The sequence below is a fragment of the Euprymna scolopes genome, chromosome 40 (genome assembly GCF_053919585.1).
Source record: "Euprymna scolopes isolate OS-2025 chromosome 40, ASM5391958v1, whole genome shotgun sequence".
Taxonomy (NCBI): Eukaryota; Metazoa; Mollusca; class Cephalopoda; order Sepiida; family Sepiolidae; genus Euprymna; species Euprymna scolopes.
Genome location: NC_136521.1, coordinates 61,484,275 through 61,499,084, shown reverse-complemented (window position 1 = coordinate 61,499,084; position 14,810 = coordinate 61,484,275). Strand labels below are relative to the sequence as shown.

Sequence of the window (14,810 nt, the reverse complement as noted above, 5' to 3'; positions counted from 1 at the left end):
CCACGGTACAGATTAGAAGAGGGGGCAGTTTTATGAAAGAATCTTATTTCATGGAATGTGATTTAGGCAGAGGCCGAGAAATATCACTTTATGTATTTGAACATAAGTTTAACATAATTTTCTAAACGCAACCGATATGCATAATTTTTTCAAATATAACTGGAAATATTTTCTCGAATATTAAATCCTTTCTATCAGATAGACTCATAAGAATCGTTGTCGACGAGCAGAAATCAAAAACTCACAGTATTAATGCTTACAACCTTCAGTGTTCCATCGTGAGCCGAAGTCTCTTCCTCATCTTCATCAACGATCTCCAAAATAACATTCTCAGATCATTCGAAGGCATTTATGCTGACGACACCACACTCTATGGAAATACTTAAAAAAACAGCTCTTACTAATATCTTTCTCATTCTATCTCTCCTGGGCATCAGCAGATGGTGTAATAGGGTAAATGTACCTGGTTAAATATAATGTAGCTAAAACCAGACGTTGTTCTTTTCATCATAATTATTGTTACCTATCTCAGGCCTCAATTGAAATGAATGTCTTTCGTCTTCAGGAAGCATTATGTCGACAAGCTTATGGGACTCACCTTCACTCCTGATCTGAAATCGAACACATACAACAAATCTGCTACCAAGATCGATGGAAAATATTTTGGATCATTCTATAGCTCCATTAATATCTCACTTCTGATGTAATCATCTATCTGTATAAGAGCCAAGTACGCCCTAAAATAGAAAGGTAATCTCCAAAAATACCGTTAGGGCTTACAACATGGCCGCCAGAAGAGTCACGTTATCCGGTTGATCCAAAACATGAATCGCCGTATTACGAAACCGGAAAACGCAAATTTAAAGCAAACTTTGACAAACAAGCATAATAATTAAGTACAAAAACAATTTTTCAATATCATAATAATAAATAATTTATTTAGAACGGTCATTTAATTTGTTTCTCACAGTTTGCCTATTTTTATAACAACATTATATCAACAAAAATTAAATACAAACAAATTGTGATTGTTTGTCAAAGTTTGCCTTCAAGACTGCGTTTTCCATTTGCACGATTCATGTTTTGGATCAACCGGATCACGTGACTCTTCTGGCGGCCATGTTGTAAGCCCTAACGGTATTTTTGGAGATTACCAATAGAAAACTGTTGCTACGTCTGAGCAGGAGCTGATCGGTGACGCAATCCTGTCTTGATAGAATTGAAAACCGCCTACGAAATCTAGTATATGATGCAAATTTTTCTTCCCCCGCACAAAGAGACGCTGCGGGCCCGCCTTAGCTCTGTCGATATTTTTATGTTTTATAAACATGAGGCAGACGTGCAACTTCAGTTAAAAACAAGTTGCCGGTACACTATGGAGTCAGGTACCGCCATGTCTATTACCCATCAGGAGAGTTTATTCGGGAGTTCACCTCCCCCAATGAATCAAAAGCGCCCCCTCAGATACCAACCTGGAAATGTTTACGATTCGGCGATTATATCATGAGATATAATATGGGCTCAAACAGCCCTTTATTTGAAAAATAAAATTATTTAGATTTTGCTTACGTCATATCTATCTATCTATCTATCTATCTATCTATCTATCTATCTCTTTATATATATATATATAATCTTCTAATATATAAATATATAATATATATAATATATATAATATATATAATATGTAATATACAATATATATAATATATACATTCTATATATAATATATAATATATATAATATATATAATATAAAATATAACATATATATATATATATATATATATTATCCTCTGATATATAAAAGACAAAATTGGTGTATCCTCATGTCATATCTATCTATCTATGTATATATATATTATCGTCTAATAAATAAATATATATAATATATAATATATTATATAATATATATATAATATATAATATATCTAAATATATATATAATATGTAATATATAGTATATATATAATATAATGTATATATATAATATATAATATATATAATACATAATCTATATATATATATATATATATATATATATATTATCTTTTAATATATAAAACGCAAAATGTGTGTATGAGTGTGCATTGGTTTGCCTGACTTGCAAAAACTTTCGACACGCGCGACGGATCCTCACGAGATCGGGATCCTTTTCCAGGTCGATTCTTTTGACAACAAATATTGGAAAGTTGGCAAAAAAATCCATTTCTTCTCTCTTAACTGGGCAGATTTCTACTAGGAGGGGTCGTTTTTTTTCGTCGACAATTTCGCAAGTCATCGTCTCCGTTGGGTTGACTACACTTCATTTCAACCCGCTCGTCCTCCACTTGCACCATCGATGAATCGACCTGGACGTTACATTTCTTTTTTGTCTTCGTGTTACGGGTTCGAGCCTGCCTGTCCACAATCACATTTTTAGACAACACCTGTCTCTATCCGGGCTGACTACTGTTGTTTTGGACCCCCCCACCCCGCTACAACCACTTTTTTCGGGATTCCTTACTACATTGCCTACACACATCCGGCAACGACAGGTGCCCCCACTAGTATAATTATAAACCTCAAACCGTCTTACTTGCTTGCTCGTTTAAACCGTTCATTCAGTTTGTGACTTCCGGTTTAAAAATTCGTTCTACTTATGAGGTGGATGTAGTTTGCTTGAAACATTGTATAGTATGTAGTTGAATAGAACACAGTACAATGCAGAGGTAATGGAAAGACGCAAGCTGAAATATAATGTGTATAAGAAATATATGAATATGTACACATGTATTTGTAAGTTGTATTAATAAAACTTGCTTCAGTGCGTGTCTTTCCGTTACCTCTACATTGCAACGCCTTCTACACATTCTATTTAACGCCTTACTTATCTTATGGTCGACCTGGCTAAAGTCCGATACTAGAAGCCACTGCTAATATTCAAATCATACACAAGAGCAACAGTATGTTTTTTGTTTTTACTTATTTTAACGTATTTTCCTTACAAATAAATGTAATTTAACCCTGTTGAGTTAAAAAAAATAGATTTTGATTTAAATATACAATATACAACTATAATCACATTTACTGCTTTAAGTAGCACTTCTGCAGATATGACTATTTTTGTTTGTTTGTTTTGTTTATTTGCTTAAAATATTTTCTCTTAAAGGATTGAGGAGTACGAAAATTGGTTTTAGTATTGCTTTTAGTAGAGCTTCCTTAGTGTTTATTAGTGCTTGCAGTAGACCTTTGGAGGCTTTGAGATTTTTTTTTCAATCATAACTTAAAAAACAATAAAAAAAAGTATACTCTAAAAATGAGTTTTTATTTAAAACATTCTTCGTCTAACCCTTAAAGGGCCAACGTGTAGACTAGTATATATATATGATCAGACCAAATAGATGCTCTTTATTTCGTCACTCTCGCGTCATTAACTTTTCAGCGGGTGAATGTCCACGATTTTCTCTATTTTCTTTCCCTACTGTTAATCACCCGACAGTAAGCTCCGACCGTCCGCTTGGTTTCGTTTAATACAAAGCCTCTTTTACGAGCTAGACACCGTGAAATAAGTGCAGATTGGATCCGTTAGCGGCTGCAGAAATAAGATCGTAAAATCGGTAATGGCCCTTTTGCATAGCACTCGTCTTTAATAGGCCGGCAAAAATGTTGTTGAGAGCTTTAATTGTGCCCTCATGCGTTAATCACTTCAGACCTTAATTGTCTGTTCTTCATGTCGGACGTTTTAAATGATGGCTGAAAGAGTAAAGCTTATCCACTTTTTTTCCCCGGGGCCGGGCTAGTTGTAGACGATATTCGGAATACACTTTTGTAAAAAAAAAAAAACTGGTTCGTCTCAGATACGCTTATTTTCAAAGTCCGCGAATGTGTGTTTTGTTTTATTTTGTCATTTACATAAAGACACAGATAAAAAAAAAAACCTTTGCTATTTAAAAAAAGAAATTGTAACAACTACAATATTCAGTTATTAGGTCGCTGAAAATGTGTTTCCTTATCCACAATTGTTATATACAAATTTATTATAAAATTGTTATATATATATATATATATATATATATATATATATATAAATATATATATATATATATACATATATATATATATATATTTATATAAAATGGGTTAAGAAATTCCAACGAAAGAAAGATGTACATTTAAATAAGGGAGTAGTCACCAACAATGTGTATTTTTTAACATTATTTTATTATTCCGTGTCTTGGTTTTTCATTGAGAATTATGTTTGGATCATTGTAATAATGTTTTTAAGTCATTGAAATAGTTTTTACGCGCGTTTCAGACGTTCTGTGATGCGTCCTCGTCAAAAATTATTTTCAAATATATATATATATATATATATATATATATATATATATATATATTGTAGGTTATGACAATATATATGGTAATTAAGATACACAGAATATTACGAGTTTCATTCTCGTGAGAATTCATCGGGCTTATGTCTGGCAATTTAGAAGTCCATACAGAAGAAACTCATGCAACGTCACACACACAGACGTAAAGCCTGACGAATTCTCACGAGATTGAAACGCGAAATATTCTAAGTAGCTTAATTGCCATATATATTCTCATAACTTACTACCTAGCTCTACCTATTTATTGAGCACTGTTAAAGTAAATACTAGAAATTTACGCATAAAATTATATCTTCGTGGAATTATTTATGTGATTAAATTAAGTAGTCATATGAAAAACATTGTTATGTATTCGCTGTGGACGGTTCTCCCAACATACGCTTCCCATATATGCGTGTTACATCTATATTTGTCACTGTTCCAATGTATATTCACTCTGTATAAACCACAACACACTAGGTCCATGAACTAATATATCTTTTCATTTAAACCGACACACATACACATACACACACATACACACACTTGGCCGTCTATATAATTGCTCGGGTGTGGAGACGTGGTGCTGTAAGGAACCACAAGGGAGGATTGAGGTGTTAAAAATAGTTGTAGTATCGGGGGTGGGGGATCAAAACAATAGTAGGCAGCTCGGGTGGAGAGAGGTGCTAAATATCTGTAATAGGCAAGCAGGCTTGAACCCGTAATGCGAAGGAGGAAACGAAGGTTTAAAAAAAAAAACCTAACGTCTTAGCTGCTGCGTCCATCGCGGAACCGGAAGTCGTGAGCGTTGGAATTAAGGGTGGTCAATCGAAAGGAGACAATAATTTACCAAAATGACGACGAAAAAAAAAAAAAAACATTCTGCTCTTGTATAAAACTGCCCACTTGTGAGTGAAGTATGTAATGTGTTTGGTCATTTTTTTCCAACATACTAAGTTTTAAACGATATCAATTTTAACAGGACCGACGCGCCTGTCGAAAGATTTCGTAAGACCCCCCCATATATTTGCCTTTTATATATTACACTAGCGGGCAGTACCCGGCGTGGCCCGGGTGTTTGTATGTGTGTGGGTTGGGGGGGTGATCAAAACAACCCTTTTTAAAAAAAAAAAACGTTGTCCGGGTGTTTGTAGGTGTAAAAGAAAATAAAAGTTTTAGTAGGAAAGTAGGCTTGAACCCCGAACCTTTGACGTGGATGTGGAAACGAAATGGGGGAAAAAACTGGGAGCTAACCATCTCGGCTAGGTGAAAAGAGGAATGAAAAAGCATCTTAATTTAACGTTTATAAAATGAAATTGACAGGTGCGAGAAACTTAAGTCGCGTGATGTCTGACCTTGAAAAATGACGCGGCTGCAAGCCCGTTTTCGCTTGTTTTATACTGAAAAGCGAAAGTAATACACTAGGCGATCGAAATATTTGGAAAAGCGCGTGAAAGACAGGCAAATCAAATACACATTCGATCCCCGTTCTTAACCCGTATATATTATCAATTAGACATGATATAAAATGTTTTAATAAAAAGCAAGCCGAGCGAGAAGGCCGACGAAAAAAGCCTTTTGCAGACATACACAAAAAGCGAACATACATACATACATACATACACACATTTTCGCTTTTATATATATATATGGATAAGATGTTTGAATACGCTCATTATAGGGAGAATTGTACGCCGACATATTTCCTCAATTTTATATCTAATAATATCTATCGATTGCAATTTCTAATTATAAAAGCATTCAGAAAAACTTTAATTATTATATTAAACTGGCGGTCAGAATAAAAATTCCCATGCAGACACGTTTAGTATGAATTGGTGTTAACTAGGCCAACTGACGTCATATCCCTACGCCGTCTTCTACTGGCTTAATAGCTAAAACGTCCTAAATGAAGTTGCTATCCCTTGACAAAGTAAAAAATATGCTTCGAAATCTGTGGAGCAAATTCGTATTCTCTTCCTAATTACCTTTTTCTGAGAGAATAGACATTGCAGCTTTGTTCATAGTTTATCTTTTTTTCTTTGCAAACTAAGATGTCATAATCTAATACTATGAGCCGGAGTATAGGGTAACACACACACACACACACACACATATATATACATATATATATATATATATATATATATATATATATATATATATATATATATATATATATATATATATATACTAGCTGTACCCGGCCACGCGTTGCTGTGACTAAGTTTGTTAAATTGGAACACATTCCTCAAGAAAAATTGCATTTTGGTTCGTTTATTTACATTTATTATTTTTTACAATTTTTTTAATCAATAAAAGTAGTTATTCCCTCCCCAAAAAAAAGATGAATTTTTTACCATAAATTGTTAGGTTATTTTCAGGAAACATTGCACTTTTTTTTTAAATTTGGCAGTAAACGTTTCTCTTTGAAAACGGAATTTTTATTATAAAAAGAACAGATGAATGCTTTACATGAACAATGTAAATAGGTATGTGAAAGTAGAGAAAAGTTTGATTCTTTTTTTCAAGAGAATGTACAAATTATTTGTTTTTAACAAATGTTCAGAAAATAAACAGAAACATACTTCCATCATTAATTATGCAAAAAATAAAGAAAATGTATTTAGTGTTTCAACATTATGCTTATAAATTACGATAAAACTTGCTGAGTATGCGCTGTTTTACGGTTGTTGTAAAAAATGAACAGAAACTTAAATTTCACTTTGTTTTAATCTTTCTTAATTTTTTAATTGTGCCCCCAAACGAATATAATCAAAACAGTAACATTGAACAATTTTACTTTATGTATATAAAACACAAACTATTTATTAAAAAAAAACAACAAAAGAAACGTTAATAACGTAAGGGAAATAATTCCATTTTTAAACGAAAAAGTCAGTTTGGTATATCTTTTTGTTATTTTTTACATAAGTCCAGCTTACCATTCACATTGGAAATGTCAACATTTATAGGTTGTCGGGTACGTTTACAACGAATAAACACTCCAATCTATAAGATGTATCAGAATTCTTGTAGGAATTTTTGACACCCCTATCACGAAACTGCGAATAAAATATTAAAAAAAACTCGAAATTTCTCTTTTAAAAGTGGGCTGTTTATTTTCTTTATGGATTATACTTCCAAAATAAACTATTAAAGTTTTTTTAAAAAGTAATAGAAATATTGTTTTTTATTTAAAAAAAAAGTAATGAATTTTACGAACTCAATATTTTTCTATTTTTAACTTTAAAAATCTATCCAAATTTTTCTATTGATTCTATTTTTACGATATTTTCTTGTGAAATTTTATGCTCTTTCCAATAAACCGAAATAATATTTAAGACAAACGTTTTTTTTAATTAACACACACCCATTTTCAAGTGTCTATTAAAAAGTTAATAATTAATTTACTCACCAAAGTTTTATATATCACAAATTTAAGAGAAAAGGTCAATAAGTAATATATTCAAATTTAAAACAAAAAAGTAATGTTTTTTTAGAAATTTACCTGTAAAGTTCGAAGTTTAAAACCTTTTTTTTAAACCACCTTGTTTGTTTTTTCTTTTTTTTTTTGAAACCTTGGTATTTGCTACTTTAATTGAAAAAAAATAGGGGTTGAATTACATTTTTCGAGTAGTTATAAGCTTGGAAAGACAGGGGGTCGAATAATTCACGCCTCCTATTTTGAAATGTCTATTAAAAAGTAAATAATTTACTCACCAAAGTGTTATATACCACAAATTGAAGAGAAAAGGTCAATAAATAATATATTCAAATTTAAAACAAAAAAGTAGTATTTTAGAAATTTACCTGTAAAGTTTGAAGTATACACCCTTTTAAAAAAAAACACGTAGTTTGTTTATTTGTTTTTTTAATGAAACCTTGGTCCTTGCACCTTTAATTGAAAAAAGAAAATTAGGGCTTGAGTTACATTTTTCGAGGAGTTATAAGTTTGGAAAGACGGGATGGAATTATTCACTATTTTTCACGAAATTTCGGACAGACCTACCAATCTACCCATGTTAAGAACGGCTTTCGGAATAGCCACCCCTAACCTTGCCAGCATAATCGAAAAGCTATAAAAGTTGACGTATCGAATGTGAACGATGAGTTGGACGTAATGTAAAAATGTACCGAATTTAAAAGTGAACGAAATTCAAATTTCCGTTCCATTTTTACAACAACAGTAAAACAGACCATTCTATGCAAATTTTACCTAACTTACTGTATTAATGCTATTTTTTAAGCAAAAAAATATTTAGGTTTGGCTATAAATTCCTAAACTCATTTCATCCTAAATAATTTAGATGACTGAAATAGGAATCTAATTGAATCTTTAATTTCCTGAATAGTATGAGAGAATTAATTTTTCTTCAAGTTATATCGAATTCATTAATATGGACTTTAGGGGCTTTTTTCGTAATGTTACTGTAAAAATTATTTTTTATGTTACAAATTACGATACTTTATTTATATAAAAAAAACAAAAAAATCTTGCGTTTTTTATTTACTACTGAAAACCATAACTTTAGTAAAGGTATTTTTTGTTTAAACAAAATAAAAACAATTTCACTAAGAGTAAGGTAAAAATAATTAGTTTATTATATCCTGCGATCATTATTTGATAAATACTGCAATTTTCATTAAAATTTCTTAATTTCCTGATTTTTGGTGAATTTTTAAGTAAAGGGAGGGGTCAAAATGTTTATACACTTTGAGCGTCGGCATGAATTTTATCTGTAGCTACCATTTTTCGATGAATATTTGATATGAAAGCGACTATGTGTGGTTAATTTAAATTAAATTTCAATCACGTGGTTACATTATCAATATTCATGTGATTAAACCCATTGAAAATTTACCGATATTGTAAACACATTCTGTTTACATTAAGCCTGTAGTGTTTTTTTAGTGATGCAGTTTTGGCAACTGAGATTTAAAAAAAACCCTCGAGATCAGGAGAATGTCCAGAAAATCGCTAGATTTTTAACTTTTATCATCTTAAATTTTCAAAAATTGCTAATTCCCCCCAAACTCCATATTTTAACTTCCTAGCATAAAAAAAATATAAATATTGTATAATCAATATATAAAATGTTTCGTGTTTTCTCACTGTATGTTTCTGGAATTATATTGAAGCGGTTAGCTCCCCAGAAGCCTTACATATTTTATCAGTTAGTTTTACCTGTTTTTTCAGAGAGGGGACTTTTTTTTGCAGGAAACAAATCATAAACTCAAACTTTTTATAATAAAAGTTAAATTGAAATATACTGCAAATTAAACGTCACAATAATGGTGCAACATATTTTGAAAATAAAAAAAATAAAAAAACAAAAAAACTTTGTTTTAGCATGTTAAAAGTATTTAGGTTGTTAGATAATTAAATTCTACTGTATTGGTATAATTTTTTTTTGCTGTTGTTTCTATCGTATTTTAAACTAAACTTCGGAGGTTGGAATGCCCCCCCCCACCAAAAATGTACTTGGAAAAATCGATTTTATAGCGAGATTCAAGAATGGTTAGCCGAAAAAAAGGTGAAAACCAAAATATATAATGAATAAATAATTGTTACCAAAGGTAATAAATGCTACTTTTTTTTACTTACATGAATGAGTTTATTTTATGTTTTAAAGTATTTTCAAGCGCTTTTCTTTTTATCTAAAATTGCGGGTGTGTGGGTGCGAAATACCTCCAGATTTTCTAGAATTCCCCGCTATATTGCAAACGAAATCTCCAGATCTAGCAGGAAAATCGGTAAATTCGAACCACTGGTCACGTGACAGGAAGCGGTAATAAATAATTGTCCCTAAACAAAAAAAATTGCCTATATGTACAAAGAAAACCACCTATTTATCATAGAAAAATTAAGTATAATGTTATAATTAAAAAGAAATATATAAAAACACACATGGATATAGTAAACATATTATACCAAAACGTGGAAGTAACATGTCCAGTGGTTAGTATTAGGAAGAATTGTTTTTAGGAGGAATACGGAAAAAGGGGGGGTTGGGGTAGGATTTTTTTCCTTTTTTTCTTTTCTCTTTACCATGCTCCCTCCCCCTCCCCCTCCCTATATCCACATATCTCCACCTAAGCCTACCTGAATCTGCTACCCCCACACACAATACAACCTATTATATTTTAAACTTCAAAACTGAAATATTGTCATTACCTGCCTTCCCCCTCCTACCCCACACCACCCCTTTTTTTTCCTTCGTATTTCTCCTAAAAACACTTCTTCCTAATACTAACTAACCATTTCTTTAAGGTCTGACGAGGCTGTTAGATCCTAAACACGATCCAACATCCGAAACATATGTAACCAAATAGATAAAACGGTAATAACAAAATAAAACATATATATATATATATATATATATATATATATATATATATATATATATATATATATATATACGTAGTAAGTTATAAACTATATATGGCGATTAAGCTATACAGAATATTCCGCGTTTCATCCACGCTAGGTTTCATCAGGCTTATATATATATATATATATATATATATATATATATATATATATATATATATATATATATATATATATGAGAACAAATAGTTAATAAAACATGTTAAAATCACTAAAGCCAGAATCAGAGATATATTTAATTTTTTAAAAAAGGAGACACCAATTAAGTGGATTGTACTTGATCCGCGGAGTTTCGAAAGAAATACTTTCCTTCTCATTTGGCTTCAATCTGTAGACCTCCCTGTACAATGCTTGCAATAAGCACTCGTCCCGCTACAACTATTATCAAAAATTTTCCTTACTGTCTATGCATGCCTATATAACTAAACGAACATTCCATGAGAAGTTTATTATCAAGAACTGCCCGTCCGCGGGGCATATTATAATCTGGCCGCAACGTTGTCATTTTAAAGTCAATGTAAATAGATTCTTTTTCAGTCGATCGGATTTATAATCAAATCTTTCCTTCGTTTTCTATTTCAGATATTTACTAAGATATCATACTCTAATCCTATGAATCGAGGTATAGGGTAACACCCCCTACACACATGTATATATATATATATATATATATATATATATATATATATATATATATATATATATATATATATATATATATTAATGAAAACAAAGGGATGTAGTGTTTTCCTTATATATGCAATAATGGTAAACTTCAAACTAATAGAAATAACAGGATTTATATATAGAATATTTAATCTCAACCGAATTAAAAAAAAGCTCAATACGCAATAGAGAGTAGAGATTATTATAAGAGAAAGAAAATGAAAACTGTAAATTTTCTATATATAAATACTGTTATTTATATTAGTTTGATGTTTATCATTGCGTATATCAGGTAAACACTACATCCCTTTGTTTTCATTATTTTTTTTTTTTTTGAGTATTCAGTCGAATAATAAATTTTGACTGTAAAGTTCAACTTACAGTTTTAATTTTCTTCCTCGTATATATATATATATATATATATATATATATATATATATATATATATATATATATATCAATGATTAACTCATTTCTCTCTGATAGGCTTATAAGAGTAGTGGTTGATGGGCAGAAATCAGAGGCCCACAGTATTAATGCTGGAGTCCCTCAGGGGTCCATCCTGGGCCCAGCTCTCTTCCTGGTCTACATCAATGATCTCTCAAAACACATACTTAAATCATTTGTTGCATGCATGCTGATGACACGGCCATCTATGGCAACACATCAAAGGACGTAAATGACAATATTTTCTCTGATTCTCTCTCCTCAGACCCTGAGCGCGTGGAACAGTGGTGGAAGTGGTGGCTGGTCACATTTAATGCATCTAAAACCAAGCTCCTATCTTTACATCATAAGCCCTCTGATCCCCATCTGGCATCAATCGAAATGGATCGCTCTCCTCTAGAGGAGTCCCCATGTTTTGATAAGCTTCTGGGTTTGACGTTTACTCCTGATCTGAAATGGAACACATACATCAAGTCTGTGGCCAAGGGCGCTGGGAAAATAGTTGAATCTTTCTACCGCTTTAGAAGATACCTCGCTAATGATGCAATTCTCTATCTATAAAAATGCCAAGTATGTCCAAGGATGGAGTACTGCTGCCACATCTGGGCAGGGGCTGATAAACAGCCTATCCTGCCTTGACAGAGTATAAAATAGACTTTGTGGCTTAGTGGGGGATACCCTTTTCTCTACCCTGCAACCTCTCTCCCACAGAAGAGACGTTGCGAGCCTATCTTTGTTTTCTACTTATTTCCATGGCAAGTGTTCGTCTGAGCTCCAATCTCTGGTCCCCTCTCGACAATCTTTCACGAAAAAGACGCGTCTATCTGAAAACTCTGTCAATAATTTTCCCCACTCTTTATCTGTGCCTAAATCCAACCGTAGATTCCATGAACAAAGCTTCTTTCTTAGAACTGCATGGCTGTGGAACCCTTTGCCGCTTGCCTGTTTCCCTCCCGATTTCATTTGGATTTCTTAACGTCCGACACAAAAAAGTTCTTTAAGTAATGACACTTTATCAAATCTCCAATACTAACGAATACTGCGATACTATCCCATTGATTACTATATATATAGTGGGGAAAATAAGTGTTGGACACATCCCATTATTCTTTCTTTAACACATGTTTTATGCAGGGAATGACGCGAAAATTTAATAATTTTACCAATTCTACAACCGTAAATTTTATGAGAAAAAAGCCTAGTATATATATATATATATATATATATATATATATATATATATATATATATATATATATATATATATATATATATATATATATATCGACAAACCCGACAGGCTACTAGATCCCACCCCCACACTGTAGAGGTCCCTAGATGTAAAAGATCTTTTTACTCCAATAGTTTCTTCCCCAGAACCGCAAGACTCTGGAATTCCATTCCAGGTCCCTGCTTCCCCAACAGTACTGACGTGCAGAAGTTCAAGTGTAACGTGAACCGACACCTTGCTGTCCAAATCCCTACATAGTACCCCAGTAGTTGTTGCCCCTGATAGTAGCCCCCTACACCAAAGTGGCAATTTGCCTTGTTTGGGGTGAAAATGTAAAAAAAAAAAAAAAATATATATATATATGCGCATACACCATATATTTATTTATTTATTCATTTTGCGATAAGCATTGATATATCCCTACACATTCTTGAGCATGTTTCGTTCAGCCAGTTACAAGTTACTAGAAACCATTTAGGCGATATTACTTATACCAAGTCTCTTGTACTCTCTGACCGAAACATGCGGATGGACGTGTAGTGACGTGTGAATGGTTTTGCAATGCATTCTCTTGCATTAACTTCATTGGTTGGAAAATAGTTACCAGGAATATATATATATATATATATATATATATATATATATACATATATATATATATATATATATATATAACACAATTACATTTTACGAGTAGTATTTATATGACAGTACACGTGCTATATACCTTAATGTAATAGTGTAATTATGAAATTCAGCTATTTTTAGTCGCGTACAAGCGACTCTATAAGTCGTTCAGTTGGTCTGTAACACTTTTGTGCTTGGCCTTTTTGATTAAGATTAAAGGTGTGTTGTTAATAGATGCTGTTCTTAGCTTTTTAAGCTTTTCTTGACCTTTTTGGCCAAGATCAAAATTTAGTATCTTTTCCGGCAGCTACTGCAAGCAAAGACCATATGTGGGGGCAGCTTCACATATAAGACCTTGGTCAATGTAGGGGAAACCCTTCACACCAATTGTCACTATCCAGCTTCGCTACACCCCGAGGAGTTGGTCCCCATTTCCCTTTTCACGCTTCACATTAAAAATCGGCCTTGTGCCTAATTTGCTCGGTGGGGGAGCAAATAAATACCCTTTTCTTGGCCTTTTGGCCAAGATCAAAGTGTAGTATCTATTCTTACTACATGCTGTACTTATGTTTGTAACTTAGTGATATAAAGTGGGGGATCACTTTTCTGTATTAATTTAATGTAAAATGATCACCCACTTTACAACCAGTCAGTCTCAAAGCCATTTAAGTCATTCTCCAGATCATTCAAGTTCTTTTTGAAGGATTCCAGTCATATTTTAAGCATTCAAGTCATTCTTAATGTCATTCAATTCATCCTTAATTCATTAAAGTCATCTACTTTTTATTTATTTAAGTCATTTCAGCCCATTTTTCGGTCGTTTTAGATTATCTTTAAGAATTTCATGTCAATCCTACATTCACACATTCATCCATTACATGAGAGCACGCGACTAATGGCTATCGGCCTTGTTTTTTACTTCCTTTATATCTGTGTATCTAAATTTCCTGATATTTTCATCTATTTTCAGGTAAGTAAACATCGAAACGGTATTTGTTTCAAGTTTCCTAAACGAAGAAAATGAAAAAAGCAAATCGAAATAGCAACATATATTTTACAGAAACAGTTTTATTCTGCATAAATCGTAGACA

The 14,810-nt window shown here is 32.2% G+C and overlaps 1 pseudogene; it reads left to right on the top strand.

The window, feature by feature from the left end:
* Positions 1-14,220: 14,220 nt before the first annotated feature.
* Positions 14,221-14,358, top strand: LOC145265836 (U2 spliceosomal RNA; annotated as a pseudogene).
* The last annotated feature ends 452 nt before the right edge of the window (positions 14,359-14,810 follow it).